Source organism: Myxine glutinosa, chromosome 12 (assembly GCF_964187855.1).
Source record: "Myxine glutinosa chromosome 12, kmMyxGlut1.1, whole genome shotgun sequence".
Taxonomy (NCBI): domain Eukaryota; kingdom Metazoa; phylum Chordata; class Myxini; order Myxiniformes; family Myxinidae; genus Myxine; species Myxine glutinosa.
The window spans coordinates 37,094,982-37,117,375 of NC_136272.1; positions in this window are offsets into that span (position 1 = coordinate 37,094,982).

The following is a 22,394-nucleotide window of genomic DNA, read 5'->3' on the forward strand; positions in this document are numbered from 1 at the left end:
CATGGGGAATAAAATATGTTAATGATGACGTCATATGTCACGTGGTCGGCCGCCATCTTGGAAAAACGGCAAAAATTTGCACCACTATATCTCCAAAAGTGCTGAACAGAAAAAATTGAGACATGGCTCATTGTAAAGAACTCTCCATGGGGAATAAAATATGTAAATGATGACGTCATCAGTCACGTGGTTCGGTCGCCATCTTGGAAAAACGGCAAATCGTTGCGCCACTATATCTCCAAAAGTGCTGAACAGAAAAAATTGAGACATGGCTCATTGGAAAGAACTCTCCATGGGGAATAAAATATGTTAATGATGACGTCATATGTCACGTGGTCGGCCGCCATCTTGGAAAAACGGCAAAACTTTGCACCACTATATCTCCAAAAGTGCTGAACAGAATAATTGAGACATGGCTCATTGTAAAGAACTCTCCATGGGGAATAAAATATGTTAATGATGACGTCATCAGTCACGTGGTCGGCCGCCATCTTGGAAAAACGGCAAAACTTTGCACCACAAAATCTCCAAAAGTGCTGAACAGAAAAAATTGAGACATGGCTCATTGTAAAGAACTCTCCATGGGGAATAAAATATGTTAATGATGACGCCATCGGTCACGTGGTTCGGCCGCCATCTTGGAAAAATGGGAAAACTTTGCACCTCAACATCTCCGAAAGTGCTGAAATGAAAAAATTGAGACATGGCTCATTGTAAAGAACTCTCCATGGGGAATAATATATGTTAATGATGACGTCATATGTCACGTGGTCGGCCGCCATCTTGGAAAAACGGCAAAACTTTGTTCCACTGTATCTCCAAAAGTGCTGAACAGATAAAATTGAGACATGGCTCATTGTAAAGAACTCTCCATGGGGAATAAAACATGTTAATGATGACGTCATCGGTCAAGTGCTTCTGCCGCCAGCTTGGAAAATCCGAAAAACTTTGCACCTCCATATCTCCAAAAGTGCTGAATAGAAAAAATTGAGACATGGCTCCTTGTAAAGAACTCTCCATGGGGAATAAAATATGTTCATGATGACGTCATCGGTCACGTGGTTCAGCCGCCATATTTGAAAAACCAAAAAACCTTGCACCTCGATATCTCCAAAAGTGCTGAATAGAAAAAATTGAGACATGGCTCATTGTAAAGAACTCTCCATGGGGAATAAAATATGTTAATGATGACGTCATAGGTGCCTCCCTTATGACGTCATAATTGCATTTAACTCTGTCTGCAATATAACAGATGTTCTCAGCTTCATCAGTCGTAATTTCTTTGTAATCGTTGATCCAAACACCACTCATTTTGGTATTTAACTAAAAACAAGTCACATCCAGGAATCAAGATCGACCTGACAAAGAACAATACTAGAGATACTTTCTGACCAGTTTCAGCCATTCTAGAATGTCATTGAACTTTCAACTGAGTCGATTGAATGTTATGAAGGCTGTGTCCACTAGCACTGAGGAGAAAATCAAAGGTTGTGAAGAGTAAGATCACACAAGTGCATTATATGCAAGATGAGATACTATCTTTAATACAGATGCTCAGAACACATGTGCACAACATACTACTCTGTACCAGAAATGTGAACCAAGATATTGAGTGTATGTCAAAACCATATTCTGATTCCCACCGAACTAAAATCACCATGCTGGACGTGTAAAATGTAAATCACATGATATAAAATCACAAATGATGTAAAATCACAAACTCATTTTCAGGTATTTTAACAAAGGGTAGTCAACATTGTACAACACTAATCAAGTCACATACAGTATAGTATCACACCAGAGGTCATTGGTGTTACAAGATTCAGATGACGAGATCATTCACTGGTCATGATTGACACCATTGGGTTTAGCAGTTCTAGAGAATTTGATATAGCTTCTGATGAAGAAGTGTATCCAATTTGAAGTGTTGCTGTTCATGTATTTTGAACTCATCTTTCCAGAGACAACCATTCAACCTTTATTGGTTCACATACAGGTTGATAGACTTGTGACTGTCTCACTGGAGGAAGTTCACATGTATCAATATTTAATTACTGATGTTAATTACAATCAGGTAAATATTTGATAATGTAGCTCTGTCTGGGCTAAGATATGTAATGTACTATTTGAAATCATAGTATGCTGTCATATATGTCATGCTTGCGGAGAATATCTGCTATAACAACTTACAACGACATCAATTATGTCTCATGAACCATTCATGTACACTCTGTGGTGACAAAAGTCATGTCATGATCAGAATAGTACGTATCATGCACGTCCATGTGAACTTGTTCCGGTTCATTTTTATTGAAATATATGTGATCTATCATTGTACCTCTATCTGTTGTTGCCTGGTTAATACATTGTTTGAATCCATAGCATTGCATGAGCTTTGTCAACTCTGTTTGTCTTTGGTTTGTCAAATCATCATTGAAGTCACCAAGTATGATTGTTGGCACATGTAATGGCATCAAATCAAGAAGACTACTTAGTTGTAGCAAGAAGGTTTTCATTGGGAATGATGGTTTCCTATAAACTACAGTAACAACAAAACGTGATTTCTGCGTTTCTAAAACTATCGCTTTTGACTCCAATCCTTTCACAGATATCAGTTCTAGTTCTTTAGGTTGCAGATCAGTCAGAGCACATATCATCACTCCGTGCAAATTACCATGATCATGCATGCTTGGAATATTTTGTCTGAAAACTGTATATCCATATTTCTCAGCAAATTCATCAACATTATGATCATCTGTCAGATAGGTTTCAGTGAAACACATAACATCTGTTTCAGCTAAAATTTGATTTTCTCTATGACTCATCAGGTCTGCTAATTTCTCCAGGAAATAATGGATATTTAAGTGACCCACTGTTATCCAGTCAGGTTTGTGCAAGGTCAAAAGATTTAACTCTTCCATTGATAATGTATTAACACACATTTCATTAATTTCATGTTCCAATTTATCATTAGCTTTTATTCCAGCTGAATCGAAGTCAAGTATATGCAAACCAAGCAGAGTCTTCACTCGACTGAATGCCACATATGCTTGTCCTTTTCCAAATCGTTTTGCACCCTTCATGCTGACAACAATTTCATCCACTGTGAGACCCTGACACTTATGAATTGTTACTGCCCAAGCCAGTGTAAGCGGGAATTGTCTTCTGGAGATTTGCGCTGCCTTCCTGTTTCCTTTTTCAAATTTCCCTTCGTGTCTTTTGATTGGAACTGCATTGGGATATCGGTCTTTCCACTGACTTCCAGAAATAGCACTTGTACCTACATTTTCGTTGTCAAATTTCACCAGAACTATAGCAACTCCTTTGTTTGTATTTTCTATGATACTTTCAACAGTTCCAATTACACCATTAACAAGTCCATCTCCAGTATCCACATTATATGTGAGCATCACTCGTGCACCAATTGCCAAAATGAGAGTCGTATGAAGACCAGCAGTTTCAGAACGTTTCTGTGAAGTTGGTATTCTTTCCAAATTTAGTTGTCCTGTGCTGTCCGTTTTGTCATCTGATGCATGAATGTAAATACGCTGTTTAGGACTTGGTGCAAGTTTCTCCAATTTTGCCATATTCCTGTCATCAACATCACAGTTGAATGCAAATACGTGGAGTACATCGTGTGGGTAATTTGGATCATCTAAACTGATTTCTCTAGATTTCAATACATCCAGATCTCTATTTGTACATTTCCCAACTCTAACACGGCAAAGCAATTCTGCAAATGCACAGTCATCTTTCTGACGCATAACTTCATCCAACTCATGTATTTTGAACTCTTCTTTCCAGAGACAACCATTCAACCTTTCGACTGGATCACGTACAGGTTGATATATTTGTGACTGTCTCACTGGAGGAAGTTGATACAAATCTCCAACTGCAAGAATACACACATTACCAAAATATATTGAATCTCCAGTAACTCCTTTAATTTCCTCTAGACGCTTGTGGATGTTCAACAACATATCTGATCCAACCATGGAAATTTCATCAATGATAACCAAGTGCAGATGTTCCAGCTTGGATCGTAGAGAATTCAGTTTCTCAAATGACAGATGGTCACCTTCTTTCCCATACTTAGTTGTTCGGAGAAGCAGCGCTGAGTGAATGGTCATTCCTCCAATATTAAATGCAGCAACTCCTGTAGGAGCAGTCAACAACACCGTGACATCTGTTGGTTTTATCCCACCTGACAGTGCTAACAACTTTCTAGTGTCTGAATGTATCAGTTTTATCACATGACTTTTTCCAACACCACCAGGACCACTCAAGAAAAGTCTGTATGGTTTTACAGCTTTACCCTGTTTCATTGCTATTACGGCAGCTTTGCACCACTGTCTGTGATAAAAAACGATCTCTGCCTGTTTCACATTGAGTCTACGAATCATTTTTCGATATTCTGAGGGTGACATAAGCTCTCGGTCAGCTTCAGCTTGATAACGTGCTACAAGTTCTGATGTCTGGATACATTTTGGCCATTCAATCATGTTGGCATTTGCATCAAGATCTTCCTGGTCAATATCCCTCTCCACATCAATGTCTTCATTTATATCTTGCAAATTGTTATGCTCAGCACCGGGTGCAATGTTTGCCCATGCATGTTCCGGTGGTCCATATTCTGCATGATCATGCATAGCTTGATCGATTAGTTCCAAATTTTGTGTGAATTTTGCCTCATTTTCACATATGGCATCGGCAACGGCAAAATAATGAGAAGCATAATCAGGAAAGCCTGCAGTCAGATCAACATCCTCATTTCTCCATGGTAAATATAGCATCAGTTTTGCTCGATAGAAGTTACTGGAGTCTTTTTCAAAACTAAACTTTCTAAATCGAATTACTGCTTCACATCGACGTTTATGCATTGTTCCTTTGCCATCTTTCAACTTGATGTACTTCGGGAGTCTATCTCTGTCAGCTAATCCTGCCTGTTCTTGATCCATTTCTAATACTACAGGAACACTGTCATCTATCTCTTCACCTCTGTCACAATGACTAACCGTATAATTGGCAGCAAAATCAGCAAGGCACAGGTTTTCCAATATGTTAGGCCTTGAAGCATATCTTATGATGATGTTACTTTGGAATATATCCTCATCTCCATCATCCAGATCATCAAGCTCTTTTTGTGGTTTCAGCACAGCTGATCGTTCTGTTTTTGCATCAGTATTGACAAACAACACCTGTCTACTGAATTTCTTCATTGGCATTGACAAAATTCGATACACAGCTTCTTGTGCACTTACTTCACGATGGTTCAAGAATACTGATCCCACACGTCTCAACATTGTTTTGATGTCCTGATCTTTGTATTCTTTGCACACTTGTTTCAATAGCTCTCCTACACCTTTTTCATTCTTGGTCATGTAAGCAGCTACATACATAACACATGCATATGCATCAACAATGAACTGGATATCAATGTTTGCTTGCCATGCTTTCAATACAGTAGGATTGTATGGATTAACATTAACTTCAGAAGGGTTTCTCCTCAGCAGTATATGTTTGCCTTTCTCAGAAACTGGCAACGCATTTGCATAAAGTTCTTCTGGTACATTCGCCATATCCAACAGTTTTTTCATACTAACATTCTTTGGGGTACTTTCATCGGACAATACCTCTTTCACTTTGCTGAGAACACACTTGGCACTTTCCTTGACCAGTTTTGAATTTTGTTCATCTGGTTCTCTGGCAATGATAGTTCTTGAACTCGGTGGTTTTGGGTATTTGAATCGACAACAACCCTTTTTTCTACAGTAAGACGAGTGACTATGGACTTGCAACCTTTCAACTAATGTGTGTAGCACAGGATCATCATCTGGCAGAGCACAAGATACATGTTTGTCCATGAAAGATGCAACAGCTTCATCAGATGCAACATCTAATTTTGGTGCATTTTTTACCCAAAGTAATGTGTGAGCATGAGGAGATCCACGAGCTTGAAATTCTATACGGATCACATAGTCAACAATCTCACCTAGCGGATGAGCATTCGATTTCAGTACATCTCTGAACAAAAGCTCTAATCTGTATTGAAACTGGCGTGCAGCAGTGACAGGGTTTGATCTCAACCACATTGATCTATCTGCAAATGACATAATTTTCACATCATCGTCACTCAGTATTGTACCATACTGTCGAGCTATTGGTTGAATTACATCAGGCCATTGCATGTCGGCAGCAGATACTGTGAAAAACCATGTAGGATTACCTACTTGTCGAACCATGGCGAGTACATCATAAAATACAGTTTGAAAGTAGGCCTGTGTCCCTCTAACATTCTTCAGGATTCTATATGCATGGTCAGATTGTATAAGTCTACTCATGTGTTCAACACTTTTCACCATACCAGCTGTGAGTCTTTTGCCACGAAAGTGTTTGCCACTAGCTCTACGAAACATGAAGTGATTGATATCACTCTGAACTTGTTTGCTTTCAGTAGCATATTGTGCACTAAGGAGATATTCAATTGATTTCGCAAATCGTCCATCTACATCAAGTAGTCTTTGGTTGAAGTATTTTCGTGGAGTTAAATGAATTGGTCGATCAGTTGTCAGTGCATTTGATCCATCTGGATATTTATCTGGATGTGACAATTCCTCAAAATTAGGATCACTCAGAAGTGGCATTGGCTTCTCGTTATCTCCTGGTGCAACACTTATCAATTTGTTTACTAATTCTGGATTTTCATTCATCATGCTGGTTTCATATGGCAAGCCGCAAACTTTAGAAGCTTCTTCAAAAGCATGCTCATCTTCAGCAACTAGTTCCTCATCAGAGTCATCACTTAATGTGTTTTCCTTAGTCACAGTTGTCTTTCCATCACACGTTTCAGTCTCCAAAGATGATGCCACTCTACTCGTGTCAGACATATTAACATGTTTTTCAAGCACTTCGTCATTTGACAAGGATACACTTGTACCATCGCATACAGAGTATGGCTCAAACACAACATAGTGAGATTGACCAATCAATCCAAGATGAAATTCCTTATCACTGTGATATCTGGAACATACAGTGTGCATGGTAGAGCTTGACGTTGCATGAACATAAACAGTGAATGAAAACATATCTGCCAGTGCCTGTAGTGTTACGTGGTCTCCCCATTGATTTCCATATTGAACTTCATCAATGTACCTTATCCATTGCAACTCTCTTTGTGTTTCGATATCCTGTATTTCCCTGATAGCTCTATCATGTTCCGTTGGTTGCTCAGTATCAGCATTAGACAAATTTTCTGTTGCTATCCTGGCTGATATAAAGTCACGATAATTCTCAGCATTTGTGGTCATGAAATCAGCAACTTGTTCACGCAACAAAACTGGGTTACATGTAGTCACTCCTAGCCTGTCAAGGTGGTAACAAACAGAATAGAACATACAATTGCCATCACGTGGAACGTCAACAATATTCATCCTGTTTTTCCTAGCTAAGACATTCAACTTTGCATAGTCTGTCTGACAATGTTGTGGCAGATCTGACATTGATACATCAATCACAAATGTTGGTTGTTTTTCTTCTGAACAGCCCTGTGCTACACTTTCTGAACTATGGTCAGTAGAGCCAGGTGTTGATTGTGTTTCACACGAACTTTGTTTTCGTTTCTTCAAGCTAGGATCATCACAGCTAATTGCTTGCCAAAGCTCAATGTCATCATGTGCAGCATCACAGGCCCAGTTTTCATTGATTTCAATATTTGTGTAATGAGGGTTGTCTAACTTTAACCTGCGCAAAGCATTCAAAACTCTATCAGCATGTACATAATCATACATATAATGAGAGGAATGTTTCAGACTCCGTTTCAACTTCATGGGCACTATCTGTGATTCAGATGGCAATCGTGGGAACAGTTTACAAACAGCATCTAATTTTGATGGCACGTTAACTGCAGGACCATGTATACCATGTTGTTTTCCTCTTGGTAAACCAACCATTTTCATGAATGGGATTCTTTGCGATATCAATCTTAGTTCCAGCGCATTTAGGTCTTTCAGTTCACGTGGCTGTTGTTGTAGCGACAAGTTATTAGCCTTTGATTGTGCAGGCATTTTTCCTGTCTTCAGAGTCAAATCACATGTTCTACATATCCACTCTTGGCCATCATGCGACTTTAATCTATATGAAAGTACATCATTGAACAAACTGCTGGAACACTTCTTGTATCTATCTTCATTCAAGTGTATAACTGTCATTCTGTACATTAAACGGTGACATGAACAACATATATAATTTGCAGAATCCTTAACATTTTTCAAAAACTCTGAAATCACTGTTTCATTTTCTGGGATTATGTTAATCTTCACTTCTCTAATGATTCTCATTGATTTTTTCACATTTTCCTGTCTCAGCTTTCTCTTCTCTGGTGTTTCATTCTCACGAATGTGTTGCATTGAACTTTTCACTGTTCTCTGTCTTTTAACTCTCTTCTCTGTTGTTTCATTTTCCCTTGATTCTGTATGTTTCTCTTGATCTGTGTTCTGCCTCAGTTTTCTCTTCTCTGTTGTTTCGTTTTCCCTTGATTCTGTGTGTTTCTCTTGATCTGTGTTCTGCCTCAGTTTTCTCTTCTCTGTTGTTTCGTTTTCCCTTGATTCTGTGTGTTTCTCTTGATCTGTGTTCTGCCTCAGTTTTCTCTTCTCTGGTGTTTCAACCTCACGAATGTGTTGCATTGAACTTTTCACTGTTCTCTGTCTTTTAACTCTCTTCTCTGTTGTTTCATTTTCCCTTGATTCTGTGTGTTTCTCTTGATCTGTGTTCTGCCTCAGTTTTCTCTTCTCTGTTGTTTCGTTTTCCCTTGATTCTGTGTGTTTCTCTTGATCTGTGTTCTGCCTCAGTTTTCTCTTCTCTGGTGTTTCAACCTCACGAATGTGTTGCATTGAACTTTTCACTGTTCTCTGTCTTTTAACTCTCTTCTCTGTTGTTTCATTTTCCCTTGATTCTGTGTGTTTCTCTTGATCTGTGTTCTGCCTCAGTTTTCTCTTCTCTGTTGTTTCGTTTTCCCTTGATTCTGTGTGTTTCTCTTGATCTGTGTTCTGCCTCAGTTTTCTCTTCTCTGGTGTTTCAACCTCACGAATGTGTTGCATTGAACTTTTCACTGTTCTCTGTCTTTTAACTCTCTTCTCTGTTGTTTCATTTTCCCTTGATTCTGTGTGTTTCTCTTGATCTGTGTTCTGCCTCAGTTTTCTCTTCTCTGGTGTTTCATTCTCACGCGATTTTCTCATTCTTAACTTAGACTCTTCTCTTCTTTGAGCAGTGCTTTTGCCTTTTGGTTTACCCATGATAAACTTCCGAATTTACAAAAAAATTGGAAGATATTTATATCGATGTGTGCTTAAAATGTAATTTGTGCAGTAAATCAACAAAATCAGACTTTATTTAAAGTCGGTTTTTTTCGTAACTTTTCGTTTTTCTTTAAACCTTTTGTTTAGGACAAAGATGATGTGAAATTTGCTATGGATTTTGGTGACTTTTCTCTTTTTGATGAGGTGCGATGGAGTTTGATAATGGCAGGACCACGCGTGATAACGATATGAAGAATGATACCAGGAACAGCACCTGAAAAGAGAAAAAAAACACAAATAAGAATATTTGTAAGTTTATATTAATTTCTGAATTGGTATTTATTTTACGACGTTTGGACGAAGGCAATTCTACCCGTCATCTAACGCCCTTGCATCGGGTGACACAATTGTGAATTCAGAATTCAGTAAACATGGTTCAGTAGGGAAAACCTCAATTTTTCAACCAGGATGAAAAACAAAACTTGCTTCATGCCGGGCCTGAGTTTGAACACACGGCCCTGCAGTTAGTCTGCTGTATCCGGTTTATAGGAAAATCAGATATGATTTCTTTCATTGCCCTATACCACAAACATGTTATACCTAATAATTAAGCCTGCAGAAGTAATGGTAACTTCGCCCCCAAAACTGTCATTTTAGATCATATAAACCGCCCTAAAATTGGCCCTTTGGATCTGTACGAATGTGTAGCATTCGTACCATGTTCTGTCCCTTTGGATGATTCAACAGCACCCATACTGCTTGGGTACCTAGTAAGGTCCTAAACCTGCTACATGCATGATTAGAAAAGATGATCTTCGAGAAATGATAGAGTTTGAAATTCCAATGATAAAGTCCAATTTGAAGTTTCAGAAAATTCAAAAACATACAAATTCCAAAAATTATCTACTACTTTGAGGGGAGGAGCCCATACAATCAGTGTAACAAGTATTGAAAGAATCCACAATGAGCTCTTTGAGAAGATACACTTTGAAAAAAGTTGATAAGACACCGGCAGACAGATGACAGACGATGCCGGACGAATGAGTATCGGAAAAGCTCTGCTGACTATCACCACAGCAGATCTAAAAACTCTCACCAAAGTCAGCAGGTGATGTCAAGCGTTCGGCAAACAACTGTTCGGCAAACAAGTACAAAACTGCACCTGCAAAGAAAAAGTGAATATTCTCATCACCAAAAAACAATATTTTCCATTAAGATCAACATTGAAACAATTGAACTAATCATTCGAGCAGTTCCAACCGCTTGAATATTATTTACACAACTGTATTTATTTGCAAATCGCAGATGTAACTTTTGAGATATTAATTAGCTATTTCATAGGTATATTTATACCACAGGGGAACTAAAAATATAACATACAAGCATAGACACATTCAAAGTACATCGCCCCCACTTCAAATAAATAAATATCCTCCAGCGCGGCATTGCCGGGGCACCTTCGGCCTTCGACGCCCGGCAATACCGCCGTGCAGCTCATAGACACTGTATTGGGAGGGGGCGATGGACAACATATCCTTTGGCGTCCGCTGATGCTGCACCGCGTGCATTGTGTACAAATGCACTTCTGAGGTAAATGTGCACAAATAATACTTCGGATCGAGTGACATCGGCGGGCAATGAGATATCGTGTTATATATCGATTTTAGCCCGACAACTCAATGGTGAAAAATCACTTTAAAATTATCTGATCCGGATCCGGATTCGAAACGTCATCAAAATTGAATCACTTCTTTCTTGTCAGACACCCAACCAGTCCACCAAGTTTCGTCCAAATCTGTCCACAACATTTTGAGATATCCCGCTATGTATCGTTTTTGGCCCTATCTCCCAATGGTGAAGAATCACTTAAAAAATGATAGCAGCCGGGTCCGGATCTTCACCAAAATCGAATCATTTCGTCCTTGTCATATATGACATATGCTACCTCTCCGACAGATTCCGTCCAAATCCGCCCACAACTTTTTGAGATATCTTGTTCACAGACAAACAGACAAACAGACATGGGTAACACAGACACAGACACATAACACATCCTTCACCCACCTTCGATAGCAGGGGTAAATATGATTTATGGGTGAATATAATTTATGGGTAAATATGAATTATGAGTGAATGTTATGCCAGTAAATATGGGTAAATATGGCTAAATATCATGCAAGTGACCAAGCGGCGTGTGGGGGAGGGGGGGGGGAGAGGGTGGAGGGGTTGTGGGGAGGGTGAGGGAAGATTTGTAATCGCATCTTTTTGAACTTCTGAATGAAGTGAATGTGTATAAAAAAAGCTTTTCTAAGGTGAATGTGTATATAAAATCTCAGTCTCACAATTTCCTCGCGTGCTTTAGTACGGAGCTCCACCAGGGTTAAGACCGAGTGTCTCAGTAACGTCCTTTCCGGCGTCACCATAGCTACGACTGGATGGTGTCAGCAACGTCATTTCCGGCGTCACCATAGCTACGACTGGATGGTGTCAGCAACGTCATTTCCGGCGTCACGGTCACGTGCACCAGCGTTTTGCCTCGTCCGGGGCGGGGTGTAATCGATTTGCGTTTCCATGTATAATGCCAGAGCCCGAGGCTGCGTTATCCAAAATATGATGAACGAGAACGGCACTTGGAACATCGCCCCCGCCAGGCTAAGCAGTTTATGTTTGTATGCACCGATAGACCAGATCTGGATTCGGACCTGAACCAAAATCGAATCGGCTTGTTCCTGTCACCGAACCGACTCATCCACCTAGTTTAGTCATAACTCATCCATAATTTTTTTAATATCATGTTATATATCGCTTTTGGTTTGATCTCTCAATGGTGAAGAATCACTGAGGAAATTAAATAATTCTTGTTACTTGCCGGAAAAATTTTCCGGCAAGTATGTTGATCTGTTCGTTTGTTACTTGCCGGAAAAATTTTCCGGCAAGTATGTTGATCTGTTCGTTTGTTACTTGCCGGAAAAATTTTCCGGCAAGTATGTTGATCTGTTCGTTTGTTTGTCTGTCTGTCTGTTTGTCTGTCTGTTTGTCTGTCTGTTTGTCTGTTTGCAGCACTGCGTCTACACCGTTGCACGGAGAATCGCCAAACTTTGCACACATAATGGTCTTGCCCTCTAATATACTGTGCCTCAATGATGACGTCATCAGTGACGTGGTTCGGCCGCCATCTTGGATAAACCGAATAAATTTGCACCTCTATATCTCCGAAAGTACTGAACAGAAAAAATTGAGACATGGCTCATTGTAAAGAACTCTCCATGGGGAATAAAATATGTTAATGATGACGTCATATGTCACGTGGTCGGCCGCCATCTTGGAAAAACGGCAAAAATTTGCACCACTATATCTCCAAAAGTGCTGAACAGAAAAAATTGAGACATGGCTCATTGTAAAGAACTCTCCATGGGGAATAAAATATGTAAATGATGACGTCATCAGTCACGTGGTTCGGTCGCCATCTTGGAAAAACGGCAAATCGTTGCGCCACTATATCTCCAAAAGTGCTGAACAGAAAAAATTGAGACATGGCTCATTGGAAAGAACTCTCCATGGGGAATAAAATATGTTAATGATGACGTCATATGTCACGTGGTCGGCCGCCATCTTGGAAAAACGGCAAAACTTTGCACCACTATATCTCCAAAAGTGCTGAACAGAAAAAATTGAGACATGGCTCATTGTAAAGAACTCTCCATGGGGAATAAAATATGTTAATGATGACGTCATCAGTCACGTGGTCGGCCGCCATCTTGGAAAAACCGAAAAACTTAGCACCTCCATATCTCCGAAAGCGCTGAATAGAAAAAATTGAGACATGGCTCATTGTAAAGAACTCTCCATGGGGAATAAAATATGTTAATGATGATGTCATCGGTCACGTGGTTCGGCCGCCATCTTGGAAAAATCGAAAAACTCTGCACCTCCACATCTCCAAAAGTCCTGAATAGAAAAAATTGAGGTATGGCTCATTGTAAAGAACTCTCCATGGGGAATAAAATATGTTAATGATGACGTCATCGGTCACGTGGTTCGGCCGCCATATTTGTCCTAAATGGCCGATAAAAAAGTACATTCCGGCAAGTCCTCGGTCTCTGACCGATTTTTCATCTGTTTGTCTGTCTGTTTGTCTGTCTGTTTGTCTGTTTGCAGCACTGCGTCTACACCGTTGCACGGAGAATCGCCAAACTTTGCACACATAATGGTCTTGCCCTCTAATATACTGTGCCTCAATGATGACGTCATCGGTGACGTGGTTCGGCCGCCATCTTGGAAAAACCGAATAAATTTGCACCTCTATATCTCCGAAAGTGCTCAATAGAAAAAATTGAGACATGGCTCATTGTAAACAACTCTCCACGGGGAATAAAATATGTTAATGATGACATCATCGGTCACGTGGTTCGGCCGCCATATTTGTCCTAAATGGCCAATAAAAAAGTACATTCCGGCAAGTCCTCGGTCTCTGACCGATTTTTCATTACTTGCCGGAAAATTTTTTCCGGCAAGTATGTTGATCTGTTCGTTTGTCTGTTTGTCTGTTTGTCTGTTTGTCTGTTTGTCTGTTTGTCTGTTTGCAGCACTACGTCTACACCGTTGCACGTAGAATCGCCAAACTTGGCACACATATTGGTCTTGCCCTCTAATATACTGTGCCCAAATGATGACGTCATCAGTCACGTGGTTCGGACGCCATCTTGGAAAAACCGAAAAATTTTGCACCTCGATATCTCAATGTGCTGAACAGAAAAAATTGAGCCATGGCTCATTGTAAAGAACTCTCCATTGGGAATAAAACATGTTAATGATGACGTCATAGGTCACGTGGTTCGGCCGCCATCTTGGAAAAACGGCAAAACTTTGCACCACTATATCTCCAAAAGTGCTGAACAGAAAAAATTGAGACATGGCTCATTGTAAAGAACTCTCCATGGGGAATAAAATATGTTAATGATGACGTCATAGGTCACGTGGTTCGGCCGCCATCTTGGAAAAACGGCAAAACTTTGCACCACTATATCTCCAAAAGTGCTGAACAGAAACAATTGAGACATGGCTCATTGTAAAGAACTCTCCATGGGGGAATAAAATATGTTAATGATGACGTCATATGTCACGTGGTTCGGCCGCCATCTTGGAAAAACCGGAAAACGTTACACCTCCATATCTCCGAAAGTCCTGAATAGAAAAACTTGGGACGTGGCTCAATGTAAAGAACTCTCCATGGGGAATAAAATATGTTAATGATGACGTCATCAGTCACGTGGTTCGGCCGCCATATTTGTCCTAAATGGCCAATAAAAAAGTACATTCCGGCAAGTCCTCGGTCTCTGACCGATTTTTCATTACTTGCCGGAAAAATTTTCCGGCAAGTATGTTGATCTGTTCGTTTGTTTGTCTGTCTGTCTGTTTGTCTGTCTGTTTGTCTGTCTGTTTGTCTGTTTGCAGCACTGCGTCTACACCGTTGCACGGAGAATCGCCAAACTTTGCACACATAATGGTCTTGCCCTCTAATATACTGTGCCTCAATGATGACGTCATCAGTGACGTGGTTCGGCCGCCATCTTGGAAAAACCGAATAAATTTGCACCTCTATATCTCCGAAAGTACTGAACAGAAAAAATTGAGACATGGCTCATTGTAAAGAACTCTCCATGGGGAATAAAATATGTTAATGATGACGTCATATGTCACGTGGTCGGCCGCCATCTTGGAAAAACGGCAAAAATTTGCACCACTATATCTCCAAAAGTGCTGAACAGAAAAAATTGAGACATGGCTCATTGTAAAGAACTCTCCATGGGGAATAAAATATGTAAATGATGACGTCATCAGTCACGTGGTTCGGTCGCCATCTTGGAAAAACGGCAAATCGTTGCGCCACTATATCTCCAAAAGTGCTGAACAGAAAAAATTGAGACATGGCTCATTGGAAAGAACTCTCCATGGGGAATAAAATATGTTAATGATGACGTCATATGTCACGTGGTCGGCCGCCATCTTGGAAAAACGGCAAAACTTTGCACCACTATATCTCCAAAAGTGCTGAACAGAATAATTGAGACATGGCTCATTGTAAAGAACTCTCCATGGGGAATAAAATATGTTAATGATGACGTCATCAGTCACGTGGTCGGCCGCCATCTTGGAAAAACGGCAAAACTTTGCACCACAAAATCTCCAAAAGTGCTGAACAGAAAAAATTGAGACATGGCTCATTGTAAAGAACTCTCCATGGGGAATAAAATATGTTAATGATGACGTCATCGGTCACGTGGTTCGGCCGCCATATTTGTCCTAAATGGCCGAGAAAAAAGTACATTCCGGCAAGTCCTCGGTCTCTGACCGATTTTTCATTTGTCTGTTTGTCTGTTTGTCTGTCTGTTTGTCTGTCTGTTTGTCTGTTTGCAGCACTGCGTCTACACCGTTGCACGGAGAATCGCCAAACTTTGCACACATAATGGTCTTGCCCTCTAATATACTGTGCCCCAATGATGACGTCATCGGTGACGTGGTTCGGCCGCCATCTTGGAAAAACCGAATAAATTTGCACCTCTATATCTCCGAAAGTACTGAACAGAAAAAATTGAGACATGGCTCATTGTAAAGAACTCTCCATGGGGAATAAAATATGTAAATGATGACGTCATCAGTCACGTGGTTCGGTCGCCATCTTGGAAAAACGGCAAATCGTTGCGCCACTATATCTCCAAAAGTGCTGAACAGAAATAATTGAGACATGGCTCATTGTAAAGAACTCTCCATGGGGAATAAAATATGTTAATGATGACGTCATCAGTCACGTGGTCGGCCGCCATCTTGGAAAAACGGCAAAACTTTGCACCACTATATCTCCAAAAGTGCTGAACAGAAATAATTGAGACATGGCTCATTGTAAAGAACTCTCAATGGGGAATAAAATATGTTAATGATGACGTCATATGTCACGTGGTTCGGCCGCCATCTTGGAAAAACCGAAAAATTGTGCACCTCCATATCTCTGAAAGTGCTGAATAGAAAAAATTGAGACATGGCTCATTGTAAAGAACTCTCCATGGGGAATAAAATATGTTAATGATGACATCATAGGTCACGTGGTTCGGCTGCCATCTTGGAAAAACAGAAAAACGTAGCACCTCCATATCTCCAAAAGTGCTGAATAGAAAAAGTTGAGACATGGCTCTTTGTGAAGAACTCTCCATGGGGAATAATATATGTTAATGATGACGTCATCTATCACGTGGTTCGGACGCCATATTTGTCTTAAATGGCCGATAAAAGAGTACATTCCGGCAAGTCCTCGGTCTCTGACCGATTTTTCATCTGTCTGTTTGTCTGTTTGTCTGTTTGTCTGTCTGTTTGCAGCACTGCGTCTACACCGTTGCACGGAGAATCGCCAAACTTTGCACACATATTGGTCTTGCCCTGGAATAGACTGTGCCCAAATGATGACGTCATCGGTGACGTGGTTCGGCCGCCATCTTGGAAAAACCGAAAAAATTTGCACCTCTATATCTCCGAAAGTACTGTACAGAAAAAATTGAGACATAGCTCATTGTAAAGAACTCTCCATGGGGAATAAAATATGTTAATGATGACGTCATACGTCACGTGGTCGGCCGCCATCTTGGGAAAACGGCAAAAATTTGCACCACTATATCTCCAAAAGTGCTGAACAGAAAAAATTGAGACATGGCTCATTGTAAAGAACTCTCCATGGGGAATAAAATATGTTAATGATGACGTCATCAGTCACGTGGTCGGCCGCCATCTTGGAAAAACCGAAAAACTTAGCACCTCCATATCTCCGAAAGCGCTGAATAGAAAAAATTGAGACATGGCTCATTGTAAAGAACTCTCCATGGGGAATAAAATATGTTAATGATGATGTCATCGGTCACGTGGTTCGGCCGCCATCTTGGAAAAATCGAAAAACTCTGCACCTCCACATCTCCAAAAGTCCTGAATAGAAAAAATTGAGGTATGGCTCATTGTAAAGAACTCTCCATGGGGAATAAAATATGTTAATGATGACGTCATCGGTCACGTGGTTCGGCCGCCATATTTGTCCTAAATGGCCGATAAAAAAGTACATTCCGGCAAGTCCTCGGTCTCTGACCGATTTTTCATCTGTTTGTCTGTCTGTTTGTCTGTCTGTTTGTCTGTTTGCAGCACTGCGTCTACACCGTTGCACGGAGAATCGCCAAACTTTGCACACATAATGGTCTTGCCCTCTAATATACTGTGCCTCAATGATGACGTCATCGGTGACGTGGTTCGGCCGCCATCTTGGAAAAACCGAATAAATTTGCACCTCTATATCTCCGAAAGTACTGAACAGAAAAAATTGAGACATGGCTCATTGTAAAGAACTCTCCATGGGGAATAAAATATGTAAATGATGACGTCATCAGTCACGTGGTTCGGTCGCCATCTTGGAAAAACGGCAAAACGTTGCGCCACTATATCTCCAAAAGTGCTGAACAGAAAAAATTGAGACATGGCTCATTGGAAAGAACTCTCCATGGGGAATAAAATATGTTAATGATGACGTCATATGTCACGTGGTCGGCCGCCATCTTGGAAAAACGGCAAAACTTTGCACCTCCATATCTCTGAAAGTACTGAACAGAAAAAATTGAGACATGGCTCATTGTAAAGAACTCTCCATGGGGAATAAAATAGGTTAATGATGACGTCATAGGTCAGGTGGTTCGGCCGCCATCTTGGAAAAACGGCAAAACTTTGCACCTCCATATCTCTGAAAGTACTGAATAGAAAAAATTGAGACATGGCTCATTGTAAAGAACTCTCCATGGGGAATAAAACATGTTGATGACGTCATCTGTCACGTGGTTCGGCCGCCATCTTGGAAAAACCGAATAAATTTGCACCTCTATATCTCCGAAAGTACTGAACGGAAAAAATTGAGACATGGCTCATTGTAAAGAACTCTCCATGTGGAATAAAATTTGTTAATGATGACGTCATATGTCACGTGGTTCGGCCGCCATCTTGGAAAAACCGAAATATTTTGCACCTCCATATCTCTGAATGTGCTGAATAGAAAAAATTGAGACATGGCTCATTGTAAAGAACTCTCCATGGGGAATAAAATATGTTAATGATGATGCCATCGGTCACGTGGTTCGGCCGCCATCTTGGAAAAACGGCAAAAACTTTGCACCACTTTTTCTCCAAAAGTGCAGAATGGAAAATATTGAGACATGGCTCATTGTAAAGAACTCTCCATGGGGAATAAAATATGTTAATGATGACGTCATCGGTCAGGTGGTTCGGCCGCCATCTTGGAAAAACCGAAAAACTTTGCACCTCCATATCTCCGAAAGTGCTGAACAGAAAAAATTGAGACATTTCTCATTGTTAATAACTCTCCATGGGGAATAAAAAATGTTAATGATGACGTCATATGTCACGTGGTTCGGCCGCCATCTTGGAAAAACCGAAAAACTTTGCACCACCATATCTCCAAAAGTGCTGAACAGAAAAAATTGAGACATGGCTCATTGTAAAGAACTCTCCATGGGGAATAAAATATGTTAATGATGATGTCATATGTCACGTGGTCGGCCGCCATCTTGGAAAAACGGCAAAAATTTGCACCACTATATCTCCAAAAGTGCTGAACAGAAAGAATTGAGGCATGGCTCATTGTAAAGAACTCTCCATGGGGAATGAAATTTGTTAATGATGACGTCATATGTCACGTGGTTCGGCCGCCATCTTGGAAAAACCGAAAACTTTGCAACTCAACAGCTCCGAAAGTGCTGAATAGAAAAAATTGAGACATGGCTCATTGTAAAGAACTCTCCATGGGGAATAAAACATGTTAATGATGACGTCATCGGTCACGTGGTTCGGTCGCCATATTTGTCCTAAATGGCCGATAAAAAAGTACATTCCGGCAAGTCCTCGGTCTCTGACCGATTTTTCATCTGTTTGTCTGTCTGTTTGCAGCACTGCGTCTACACCGTTGCACGGAGAATCGCCAAACTTTGCACACATATTGGTCTTGCCCTGGAATAGACTGTGCCCAAATGATGACGTCATCGGTGACGTGGTTCGGCCGCCATCTTGGAAAAACCGAAAAAATTTGCACCTCTATATCTCCGAAAGTACTGTACAGAAAAAATTGAGACATAGCTCATTGTAAAGAACTCACAATGGGGAATAAAATATGTTAATGATGACGTCATACGTCACGTGGTCGGCCGCCATCTTGGGAAAACGGCAAAAATTTGCACCACTATATCTCCAAAAGTGCTGAACAGAAAAAATTGAGACATGGCTCATTGTAAAGAACTCTCCATGGGGAATAAAATATGTTAATGATGACGTCATCAGTCACGTGGTCGGCCGCCATCTTGGAAAAACCGAAAAACTTAGCACCTCCATATCTCCGAAAGCGCTGAATAGAAAAAATTGAGACATGGCTCATTGTAAAGAACTCTCCATGGGGAATAAAATATGTTAATGATGATGTCATCGGTCACGTGGTTCGGCCGCCATCTTGGAAAAACCGAAAAACTCTGCACCTCCACATCTCCAAAAGTCCTGAATAGAAAAAATTGAGGTATGGCTCATTGTAAAGAACTCTCCATGGGGAATAAAATATGTTAATGATGACGTCATCGGTCACGTGGTTCGGCCGCCATATTTGTCCTAAATGGCCGATAAAAAAGTACATTCCGGCAAGTCCTCGGTCTCTGACCGATTTTTCATTTGTCTGTCTGTCTGTCTGTTTGCAGCACTGCGTCTACACCGTTGCACGTAGAATCGCCAAACTTTGCACACATATTGGTCTTGCCCTGGAATAGACTGTGCCCAATTGATGACGTCATCGGTGACGTGGTTCGGCCGCCATCTTGGAAAAACCGAAAAACTTTGCACCTCTATATCTCCGAAAGTACTGAACAGAAAAAATTGAGACATGGCTCATTGTAAAGAACTCTCCATGGGGAATAAAATAAGTAAATGATGACGTCATCAGTCACGTGGTTCGGTCGCCATCTTGGAAAAACGGCAAAACGTTGCGCCACTATATCTCCAAAAGTGCTGAACAGAAAAAATTGAGACATGGCTCATTGTAAAGAACTCTCCATGGGGAATAAAATATGTTAATGATGATGTCATATGTCATGTGGTCGGCCGCCATCTTGGAAAAACGGCAAAACTTTTGCACCACTATATCTCCAAAAGTGCTGAACAGAAAAAATTGAGACATGGCTCATTGTAAAGAACTCTCCATGGGGAATAATATATGTTAATGATGACGTCATCGGTCACATGGTTCGGCCGCCATATTTGTCCTAAATGGCCGATAAAAAAGTACATTCCGGCAAGTCCTCGGTCTCTGACCGATTTTTCATTTGTTACTTGCCGGAAAAATTTTCCGGCAAGTATGTTGATCTGTTCGTTTGTTTGTCTGTCTGTCTGTCTGTCTGTCTGTTTGTCTGTCTGTTTGCAGCACTGCGTCTACACCGTTGCACGTAGAATCGCCAAACTTTGCACACATATTGGTCTTGCCCTGGAATAGACTGTGCCCAATTGATGACGTCATCGGTGACTTGGTTCGGCCGCCATCTTGGAAAAACCGAAAAACTTTGCACCTCTATATCTCCGAAAGTACTGAACAGAAAAAATTGAGACATGGCTCATTGTAAAGAACTCTCCATGGGGAATAAAATATGTAAATGATGACGTCATCAGTCACGTGGTTCGGTCGCCATCTTGGAAAAACGGCAAAACGTTGCGCCACTATATCTCCAAACGTGCTGAACAGAAAAAATTGAGACATGGCTCATTGTAAAGAACTCTCCATGGGGAATAAAATATGTTAATGATGACGTCATATGTCACGTGGTCGGCCGCCATCTTGGAAAAACGGCAAAACTTTGCACCACTATATCTCCAAAAGTGCTGAACAGAAAAAATTGAGACATGGCTCATTGTAAAGAACTCTCCATGGGGAATAAAATATGTTAATGATGACGTCATCAGTCACGTGGTCGGCCGCCATCTTGGAAAAACGGCAAAACTTTGCACCACGAAATCTCCAAAAGTCCTGAACAGAAAAAATTGAGACATGGCTCATTGTAAAGAACTCTCCATGGGGAATAAAATATGTTAACGATGATGTCATATGTCACGTGGTCGGCCGCCATCTTGGAAAAACGGCAAAACTTTGCACCACTATATCTCCAAAAGTGCTGAACAGAAAAAATTGAGACATGGCTCATTGTAAAGAACTCTCCATGGGGAATAAAATATGTTAATGATGACGTCATCAGTCACGTGGTTCGGCCGCCATCTTGGAAAAACCGAAAAACTCTGCACCTCCACATCTCCAAACGTCCTGAATAGAAAAAATTGAGACATGACTCATTGTAAAGAACTCTCCATGGGGAATAAAATATGTTAATGATGATGTCATAGGTTCCTCCATTATGACGTCATAATTCGCCAAGTACAAAACTTCATCCGATCAAGATGAAATTTCTTGAGCATCATCAAGGAATAAATTAGTTTAGAAAACAAGTAATGATGACTTCATCGGTCACGTGGTTTGGCCGCCATATTTGTCCTAAATGGCCGATAAAAAAGTACATTCCGGCACGTCCTCGGTCTCTGACCGATTTTTCATTTGTTACTTGCCGGAAAAATTTTCCGGCAAGTATGTTGATCTGTTCGTTTGTTTGTCTGTCTGTCTGTTTGTCTGTCTGTTTGTCTGTTTGCAGCACTGCGTCTACACCGTTGCACGGAGAATCGCCAAACTTTGCACACATAATGGTCTTGCCCTCTAATATACTGTGCCTCAATGATGACGTCATCGGTGACGTGGTTCGGCCGCCATCTTGGAAAAACCGAATAAATTTGCACCTCTATATCTCCGAAAGTACTGAACAGAAAAAATTGAGACATGGCTCATTGTAAAGAACTCTCCATGGGGAATAAAATATGTTAATGATGACGTCATATGTCACGTGGTCGGCCGCCATCTTGGAAAAACGGCAAAAATTTGCACCACTATATCTCCAAAAGTGCTGAACAGAAAAAATTGAGACATGGCTCATT